The sequence below is a fragment of the Hylobates moloch genome, unplaced genomic scaffold (assembly GCF_009828535.3).
Source record: "Hylobates moloch isolate HMO894 unplaced genomic scaffold, HMol_V3 SCAFFOLD_2, whole genome shotgun sequence".
NCBI lineage: Eukaryota > Metazoa > Chordata > Mammalia > Primates > Hylobatidae > Hylobates > Hylobates moloch.
Genome location: NW_026652277.1, coordinates 148324387 through 148334365, shown reverse-complemented (window position 1 = coordinate 148334365; position 9979 = coordinate 148324387). Strand labels below are relative to the sequence as shown.

At 45.9% G+C, this 9979-nt stretch overlaps 1 pseudogene; it reads right to left on the bottom strand.

Annotated features, from left to right (window-relative positions):
• Positions 1–2967: 2967 nt before the first annotated feature.
• LOC116476927 (olfactory receptor 7E24-like) lies at positions 2968–7004 on the bottom strand (annotated as a pseudogene).
• Positions 7005–9979: the final 2975 nt, after the last annotated feature.

The window sequence follows — 9979 nt, the reverse complement described above, 5'->3', positions numbered from 1 at the left end:
TCGGGATACTAGGAACAATATCACAGAAGGGGTGCACACTCCCTGCGATATTGGGAGTAACATCATACGCTTCTTCCGTGAATATGAGGAGCAGTATCACCGGGTGGCTGTACATTCCTTGCTATGTTGGCAGTCATGTCATACTCTACCCGCTGGATATTAGGATCGGTGTCACAGGGTGAGTGTACACCTACTGCGACATTAAAACTAATATCATGCTCTCCATCCCTGGATGTTAGGAACGATATCACAGGTAGGTGTACACCCCCTGCGGTAATAGGAGTAATAATATTGTGAATTATGAAACATCAGTCTCATTAATAATTATCAATGGTAATATTAATTAATGGTATAACGTTATTAATCATTAATGATTATTTTAAAGAGAGGATTATGCATGATTAAAATTAATGATTACTATTAATGTCATTTTTAATAATATTAGTTATTAATCTTAATATTAATCATTGTTTTATTACCAACATCACTTATGATTGATTTCAGTAACATTAATTACTGATATCATTATTTTATTATTAATAGTGATATTGCTATTAATTATTAGAGTAATCGTTAATATTTTTAATCTGTATTAAGTTTTACTGTCTCTACTGTAATTATTAATATCGATGATTACTATTAATTGTTGTTATATTTATTAATATTAATAATTAATAAAACTGTTCCTGATATCCGTGGGGGAGAGGATATGACTCCCAATATCGCAGAAAGTGTACACCCCTCTATGATGTTACTCCTAATAGCCAGGGGGTAGAGGATGACATTATTGAAAATATCGCAGTGGGATATCCATCCCTACGGTCATCTTGTTCCTAATATCCTGGTTGGGAGCGGATGATATGACTCCCAATATCACAAGGGGCGGAGACCTCCCCCGTGATACTGTTCCCTAACATCCAAAGGTGGAGAGGACGATATTTCATCCAATTTCGCCGGGGGTGCACACCACCCCTGTGATATTGATCCTAATATCCAGGGGGCGAGAGGATGATATTAGTCTGAATATTGCAGGAGGTGGACACTCCCTAGGGATATTGTTCCTAATATCCAGGGACGGAGAGGATGCTATCACTCCCAATATAGCAGGGGGTGCACACCCCTTCTGTGACATTGTTCCTATTAGGCAGCGGGGGAGAGGAAGATAATACCCCGAATATCGCAGGGGGTGTACACCCCCTTGTGACATTGTTCCTTCTATCCTTGGAGGGAGAGGAAGATAGTGGCAGCAATGTCGCAGGGGCTGTACACACCCACTCTGATATTGTTCCGAATATCCCTAGGGGGAGAAAATGATGTTACTTCCAATATCGCAGGGGGTGTTCATCCTCCTGTGATATTGTTTCTTCTATTCAGGGGGAGAGGACGATATTACTCCCAAGATCGCAGGGGCTGTACACACCTCCTGCGATACGTGGAGTAAGAGCCAGCCCCTCTCCCCCGCTGGCTGTTGGGAGCCCCATCGTAGGAGGGCGAGGCGCCCCCGGCGATACGGGGAGTAAGAGCCAGCCCCTCTCCCCCGCTGGCTCTTAGTACCGGGGGGCGCCCTCGCCCCCCTCCGATGTGGCTCGTAATATCCAGGGGGGGAGAGGGGGGTGATATTACTCCCCCATCGAGGGCGGCGCCCTGTTAATCCTTTACACCTAGGATGTTTTCTCTACTGCCACACTTGGTTGACACCCTGGGACATTATTTTCCGTATTCTGGGAAGATGCCACTACTAAAGTCACAGGGGGAACACACCCTGCTATATCCGCAATGTAGGGGAATGTTCATCCTCATGTCACAGGACTCTGCACACTGATATTATTCACAATATCCTAGCGGGACAATAATAAGAATATCATAGTGTGTGTACACCGTGGGGCGTTATTCTCAGTCTCCTAAGGGGAAGTTACTTTGATTGCCACACGGGCTATGTTCCCTTTAATATTATTCATCATATGCTAGGGGGATGTCACTCCTTATGTCACAGGGTTTCTACACCTTGTGAAATCCCTCGTATTATCCTTAGAGGATGTCACTCCTCATATCACAGAGGGTGTACACTCTGTGATATTATTGTCATATTCTAGGGAAATATTACTTTTAATGTCACAGAGGGTGTACACCTTGTGAAATATTTCGTTATGGTTTTGTGGGAAGTTACTCCTAATGTCACACGGGGTGTACACACAGTGATATTACGTGTAATATTCTCTGGAAATGTTAGTCGTAAGTCTCAGGTCCTGTATACCCTTTAATATTCTTCGTAATATTCTGGGAAAACGTCACTACTAATGTCACACGGCGTGCGGCCCCTGTCATAAGATTCATAATATCCTTGCGGGAGTTCACTACTAATTTCACAATGTGTGTACACCGCCTGTGTCATTCTTCGTAATATCCTAGGGGGATGTTTCTTTCAATGTCACAAAGGGTGTACAAAATGTCACAGAAGGTGTTCACCTTGTGACGTTATCTGTAATACCCTAGAAGGGTGTTACTCCTAATATGTCACAGGGGTGTACACCCTTTGATATTATTTGTAATGTCATAGAGAGATATGACTTCAAATATCACAGTGGATGTACACACAGACTGTCTACCCTGTGATATGATTCGTGATATCCTAGGGAGATACAACTCCTGATATCACAGTGCGCGTACCCCGTGTGTGTACACCCTTGACGTTAGTCATAATATCCATGGTAAAGATTACTCCTAAGATCACACAGTGTGCACACCCTGTGATCTTTTTCTTCATATTATAGGGAGATATTGCTTCTAATATCACAGTGGGTGTACCCCTTGTGTGTATAATCTGTGACAGTATTTTTTATATCCTAGGGAGGTATTACTCCTAATGTCACAGTGGGTGTTCACCCTGTGTTATCATTCTTATTTGACCTTACTGCCTTTTTTAACCCACACTACAAAAGGAATGGAACAGATAAAAAGATATTGAGATTAGACTGTGCTGCCGTGTGGCCGCCACAGGACACCTTTAATATCCCTGTTTCTCAGGCTGTCGACGAAGGGGTTCAGCACGGGGGTGACCACCGTGTACATCACTGAGGCCACTGCACCCTTTCTGGGGGAAGATGACACATCTGAACTGGGGTACCCTCCGACGCCTCTTCCATAAACTCAGCAAACAACTGACAGGTGAGACCCACAGGTGGAGAAGGCTTTATACTTCCCACCTGACGATGAAACCCTCAGAACGGAGGAAACAATTTTATAGCAAGAGAAAAGGGTCCCCGAGATGGGAAGGAACCCAAATACGGCAGCAGGGAAATACATGATTATGTAATTGGTGAAGGTGTCACAACATGCAAGATGGGGGAGTTGAGAAGGGTCACAGAAGAAATTAGGAATTTCTGCATCCTTGAAGCAGGTCATTAGCAAGGCAATCAAGTTGTGCATCTGGGAGTCTAAAAGACTGAAAAGAAGAAGAAAAAAAAAAGACAACAAAACTAGGAAGCCACAGAAACATGGGTTCATGATGGCTGAATGATATAGAGGGTGACAGATGGCTACAAACCGGTCATAGGCCATCACACTCAGGAGCGTGTCTCTCTTCCATGCCTCCAAAAATGGCAAAGAGAGACATCTGAGTCAGGCAGCCTGCCTAGGAGATGACTCTGCTGTGAGATTGGATGTCCACAATCATCTTGGGGACCGTGGTGGAGGTGAAACCGATGTCAGGCAAGGACAGGTTGGAGAGGAAGAAGTACATGGGGGTGTGGAGGTGGGAGTCAGGGCTGATGGCCAGGATGATGAGCAGGTTCCCCAGGACCGTGACCAGGCACATGGACAGGAACAGCCCGGCGAGGATCGGCTGCAGTTCTGGATCCCCTGATAGTTCTAGGAGGAGGAATCTAGTGACATCTGTTAGATTCTGTGGGTCTGCATGGTTTCGACACCTTTTGCCTAGAAAAGGGGATTGAAAAATGGGAAACAAGTAAACCAACACCGGCACTGTGTCTGCATTTTGGATAGAAGCAATTCACAAGTATTGTTTTCAGATTTCAGAGCAATCCACACTCAGCAATATTTTGCAGTTCTGACAAACTCAATTGTCTTCTAATGCTTTCATCATTGATTTCTGTGTTATTCACTTCTTGCTGTACACACCTGCCTTAGAGACACTAGATTCAAGAATGTTCCAAGAACCAGATCATCATATATAACAAATGCGTAACTGCTAGAAAATACAGCCTATCTTGTCCGAAGAAAAATACATCATAAAACCCTTCTCTTCACTTGAAGAAAAAGGTTATCCTAATTAAAGGAAGTTAAGAACTCAAATAGTTTATTTTATTCTACTAGATTGATACAAATTCCCTTGATTTAGAACATTTATAAACACTGTATAACAGCTGAGACCGGGCAGGGCGCAGTGGCTCACACCTGTAATCCTAGCACTTTGGGAGGCTGAGGCGGGCAGATCACCGAGGTCAGGAGTTCGAGACCAGCCTCAACACGGGGAAACCCCGTCTCTACTAAAAATACAAAATTAGCCGGGCGTAGTGGTGCATGCCTGTAATCTCAGCTACTCGGGAGGCTGAGGCAGGAGAATTGATTGAACCTGGGAGGTGGAGGTTGCGGTGAGCCGAGATCGAGCCATTGCACTCCAGCCTGGGCAACAAGAGCTGAGACCATGTCATCTGGAAATGAAATGAAAGTTGATAGTTCATAAACAGAAAATAGTTCCACATGCTGGTTAGGTCCTAGTGATTTCATCATTCCGTTTTCTGACTTTTCTCCTTTGAGAGAGTAATTGCTTCCTCAAATCAGTGGGTCTTTGAAAATTCACGTAAGCTATAACTCCTGTCCTTAGCTTAGGTGGACTTAGAGTTTTCATCAGAAAGTTCGGCCGGATGCGGTGGCTCACGCCTGTAATCCCAGCACTTTGGGAGGCTGAGGAGGGCAGATCACGGGGTCAGGAGATCAAGACCATCCTGGCCAACGTGGTGAAACCCCGCCTCTACTAAAAATACAAAAACTTCTCCTGGTATGGCGGCACGCGCCTGTAGCCCCAGCTACTCGGGAGGCTGAGGCAGGAGAATGGCTTGAACCTGGGAGGCAGAGGCTGCGGTGAGCCGAGATCACACCACTGCACTCCAGCCTGGGCAACACGAGCAAAACTCCGTCTCAAAAAACAAAAAGAATCAAGTAAGTCGAAGTCACACCGATGACAGCCAATTTTTGTGAACCAAGGAAGTGTCAATTCAAGAATTAACATAGATTTTGACTTTTGCTATCTCTTCTGTGCCAAGCAAGATATAGGCTCTGGGGAATCAGAAACAAAAGAGACTCACTTGTTCCTCTCACAATACTCAGTACTTACTGAGATAAGGACAAAAGAAAATGTCCTGTCTGGAATGCAGGGAAACCAGAACTTCAGGTCAGGGGATATTTACGTTGAATTGTATGGAGTTGAAGCTTAAAATATTAACGAATGTATCGAAGATTCGCTTTGCCTTGACTTTATGCATCCGTCACAGAGAGATCACGCAGCGGGTACCCACGATCGGTTTCATCATCGCTCGCTTCCATTGGATCAACTAGAAATCAGCTCAGATGAAAGTGATGAGTCTCAGAGGATGGACATCTCACCCCCTGCCATACAGAGAAGTCGAAAGGGTGGTATTCCAAATTCATGGCCAGACTCTTAAGTCCCGGGTACTCTACTTCATGGTCTTCCAACTCTCAAAAAGTTGTGGTTTTGGTTTTGGTTTTGTTTTTGTTTTTTTGAGACGGAGTCTCATTCTGTTGCCCAGGCTGGAGTGCAGTGGAGTGATCTCGGCTCACTGCAACCTCCGCATCCCAGGTTCAAGCTATCCTCCTGCCTCAGCCTGCCGAGTAGCTGAAATGACAGGCGCCCGCCACTACGCCCGGCCCGTTTTTTTTCTATTTTTAGTAGAGACGGGGTTTCCCCATGTTGTCCAGGCTGGTCTCGAACACCTGACCTTGTGATTCGCCTGCCTCAGCCTCCCAAAGTGCTGGGATTACAGGTGTGAGCCACCGCGCCCAGCTTCCAAAACTTGTAAGCAGAGCTCAGAGGTCTTAACCACAGGCACATCTGAGGAGCATTTTTTGAAACGGTTTCCAGCTTCCTCAATAGGAATGGAAGCCAAACTCCGAATTGATGACTCCTTTGAGGAAGTCGAGAGCTGTAAGGAAAGCCAGGAACAGGGGCAAAGGAGAGATGCGTCCCGAATGATCCTGTGCCCATTCTTTCTGGAACCTTTGATGTGATCTCAGCTGCCCTTTCTCTACTTGACACAGTGATTGTGGCACCCACTGGTCTAGCTGTGGTCTACAAGGAACCCCCAAAGGGAAGGGCACAGTGAGCAGGGGCATTGGCCTGAGTGATAAGGATTTGAGAGGGCAGGTTGGATGCAGGGAGAGGACTGGCCAAATGCCATGTGTCCGCACTTAGACTGCCTGGTCCAAATTGGACTTCACCCCTTTTGACTTCGTGATCTGGTACAAGTCCTATGAAAATGCGTTGCTCCTTCTCTAGTCTGTAAAATCACCATGCAATGTGCACTCATAACTGGGAGACTACACAGATGAAATGAAACAAGCTGCATAGAGCACAGAGCTCAGAGCCTGGCCTTTCGGAAGCCCTCAGTGAGGGTTCACGATGCCCTGGTGTCTGTCTTCATCCTCTTTATCCTCATCGTCACCTTCATCATCTTTGTTGTTCTTAGGGAATAGTTTAGAGGGACTCATTCCCTGCTATCATGGGTGAGGTGTCTATGAAAAGGACAACCAGTGGGGGAGGAAGGCAACATTTTGAATAAGATTTCTGAGACCCCCCACCACAAGCAAGAACAGAAACTCCACAGTCTGCTGAGCTGACAGGTTGCACCTTGGTCTCCTCCCATCTGCCCACCACACTGTCCTGTTTGTCCTGAGGATGAGGAAACAAAGCAAGGCTCCCGACCATCCCTCAGCACTCACTGAACTGCCCTTCCCCTCTGCTGGGCCATGACGGCGGAGAACAAGTCCACTGTCCTCCCTGCGTGGTGCACGATGGAGGCTCAGACTCCGTCCTCAAGGCTGGCAAGAAGACAGGGTGAGACATGAGCCTCCTGATACAGGTGACGGGTGTGGAGCCCACAGGACTGGAACCTCACACTGCAGGGCTGGAGGCACAGACTGAGTATTGACTATTCTATGGCCTGGGGGGCTCAAGGCACAGAGCTCCTCATTAGCCAAAGTCGCCCAAGCTCCCCAATCTCTAAAGATTTCCTCCTACGAATGCAGGAAGAAGAAGAGAAAAGGGAGTGTCCATAGAAGCTTTGAGGCTCTTCCTGTAATCAAGAGGAAGCTTGTGTGTATCCTTCGCTTCTTCCTTTTCTTTTTAAAGATCCAACTGCTTTCATTTTCATCTTTTATTATGGGAAAATTTACCACGTATCAACACTAAAAATTGTAAATATATATGATTTCATCTAGAATGGCCAGTATAAACATTGACAATTTCCACTATTTTTCAGTTGACAGTTGAATGACATTAAGTACATTCACATTGTTTAGCAACCATCACCGCCGTCATCTCCAGAACAGTTTTATCTTTCAAAATGGAAATGGCACCCATTCACCAAACTCTCCATTCCTTTCTCTCGCCCACCCCGGGGCACCATTCTAATTTGCAACTCTATGAGTTTAACTACTCTAGACACTTGATAGAAGTGGAATCATACCGTGTTGAATTTTTTTTTTTTTTTTTGGAGACAGAGTCTTTCTCTGTCGCCAGGCTGGAGTGCAGTGGCGTGATCTCAGCTCACTGCAACCTCCACATCGTGGGTTCGAGCGGTTCTTGTGTCTCAGTCTCCCGAGTAGCTGGGATTACAAGTGTGCGCACCCACGCCCAGCTAATTTTTGTATTTTTATTTTATTTTATTTTATTTTGAGATGGAGTCTTGCTCTGTCGCCCAGGCTGGAGTGCAGTGGCGCAATCTCGGCTCACTGCAAGCTCCGCCTCCCAGGTTCACGCCATTCTCCCACCTCAGCCTCTTCGAGTAGCTGGGACTAGAGGCGCCCGCCACCACGCCCGGCTATTTTTTTTGTATTTTTAGTAGAGACGGGGTTTCACCGTGGTCTCGATCTCCTGACCTCGTGATCCACCCGCCTCGGCCTCCCAAAGTGCTGGGATTACAAGCGTGAGCCACCGCACCTGGCCATTTTTGTATTTTTAATAGAGACGAGCTTTCAGCATATTGGCTAGGCTGCTCTCGAACTCCTGACCTTAAGGGATCCTCCTGCCTCAGCCTCCCAAAGTGCTGGGGTTACAGGTGTAAGCCACTGAGCCTGGTCGTGTTTATCCTTTTGGGATTTCTTTATTTCACTGACGATAATGTCTTCAAGGTTCATCCATGTTGCAGCCTGTATCAGAAGTGCCTGTCTGGTTTTGTTTTTGTTTTTGTTTTTTGGTTTTGTTTCATTTTGTTTTGTTTTGTGTTTACATGGAGTCTCACTGTCGCACAGGCTGGAGTGCAGTGGCACGATCTGGGCTCACTGCAAGCTCCGCCTCCCGGGTTCACGCCATTCTCCTGCCTCAGCCTCCCGAGTAGCTGGGACTACAGGCGCCCGCCACCACGCCCGGCTAATTTTTTGTATTTTTAGTAGAGACGGGGTTTCACCATGTTAGCCAGGATGGTCTCGATCTCCTGATCTCGTGATCCGCCAGCCTCGGCCTCCCAAAGTGCTGGGATTACAGGCTTGAGCCACCGCGCCCGGCTAATTTTTTGCATTTTCAGTAGAGACAGTGTTTCACCAAGATGGCCAGGCTGATCTTGAACTCCTGACCTCAGGTGATCCGCCCATCTTGGTCTTCCAAGATGCTGGGATTACAGGCATGAGCCATCGCACTGGCCAGAAGTGCCTGCCTTTTGAAGGCTGAATAGTCTTCCATTGTATGAATGAACTGCAGTGTGCTTTTTCATTCATCTGTCCACGAACCCCTGGGTTGCTTCCACATTTTGGCTGTTGTGAATAATGCTGCTATGAATATGGGTGCACAAATCTCTCTTCCATTCCTGGCTTCTCATTCTTTTTGGTAGGTACCCACAAATGCAACTGCCGGCACATCTGATCATTCTGTTTCTAATTTTTCCAGTACACACCATACTATTTTCCCTGTTCCTTCACGGTTTTACATTCCTTCCAATCATATTCGAGCATTCCTACTTCCCTCTAGTCTCACCAGTGCTTGTTTGTTTATCATATCCATCCTAATGTGTGGTGTCACATTCTTGGTTTGATTTGTGCTTCCCTACGATTAGTGATTTTGAACGTCATTTTAGATGCTTGTTGGCCATTGCTATATCTTCTTTAGGGACACGTCTACTCGAGTCTTCTGACCATTGTTAATGGAATGCTTTGGGTTTCTTGTTGTTTAGTTCTAGCTGTTCTTGATATACGATGGATATCAGCCTCTTTTCAGAGATATGATTTGCAAATATCTTTCCTAATCCACGGGTTATCTTTTTACTCAGTTCACAGTGTTTTTTGCTGCACAAAAGTGTCTGTCATTTAGATGTAATCCAAGAAATCTCATTTTCTTTTGTTGCCTAGGCTTTTGGTGTCATATCCCAGAAAGCATTGCCCAATCTGATGTCATGAAAGTGTGGCCAATGTTTTCTTTTAGGCATATGATACTTTTAGCACTTGGGGTTAGGTCTTTGATCCAGTTTGTGTTAATTTTTGCACCTGATGTGACATAGGGTCCACCTTCATTCTCCTGCATGTGGAAATCAAGTTCCTCCAACACCATTTCTTGAAAAGGCTGCTTTTCCACCAATGAGCTTTCTTAGCACTCATGTGAAAAATCATTTGAACATAGAGGTGAGAAGTTATTTCTGGGCTCAAAAACAAACAAACAACAAGCGACAACAGATAAGGATACAGCATGGGCCGGGCGCAGTCGCTCATGCCTGTAATCCCAGCACTTTGGGAGGCA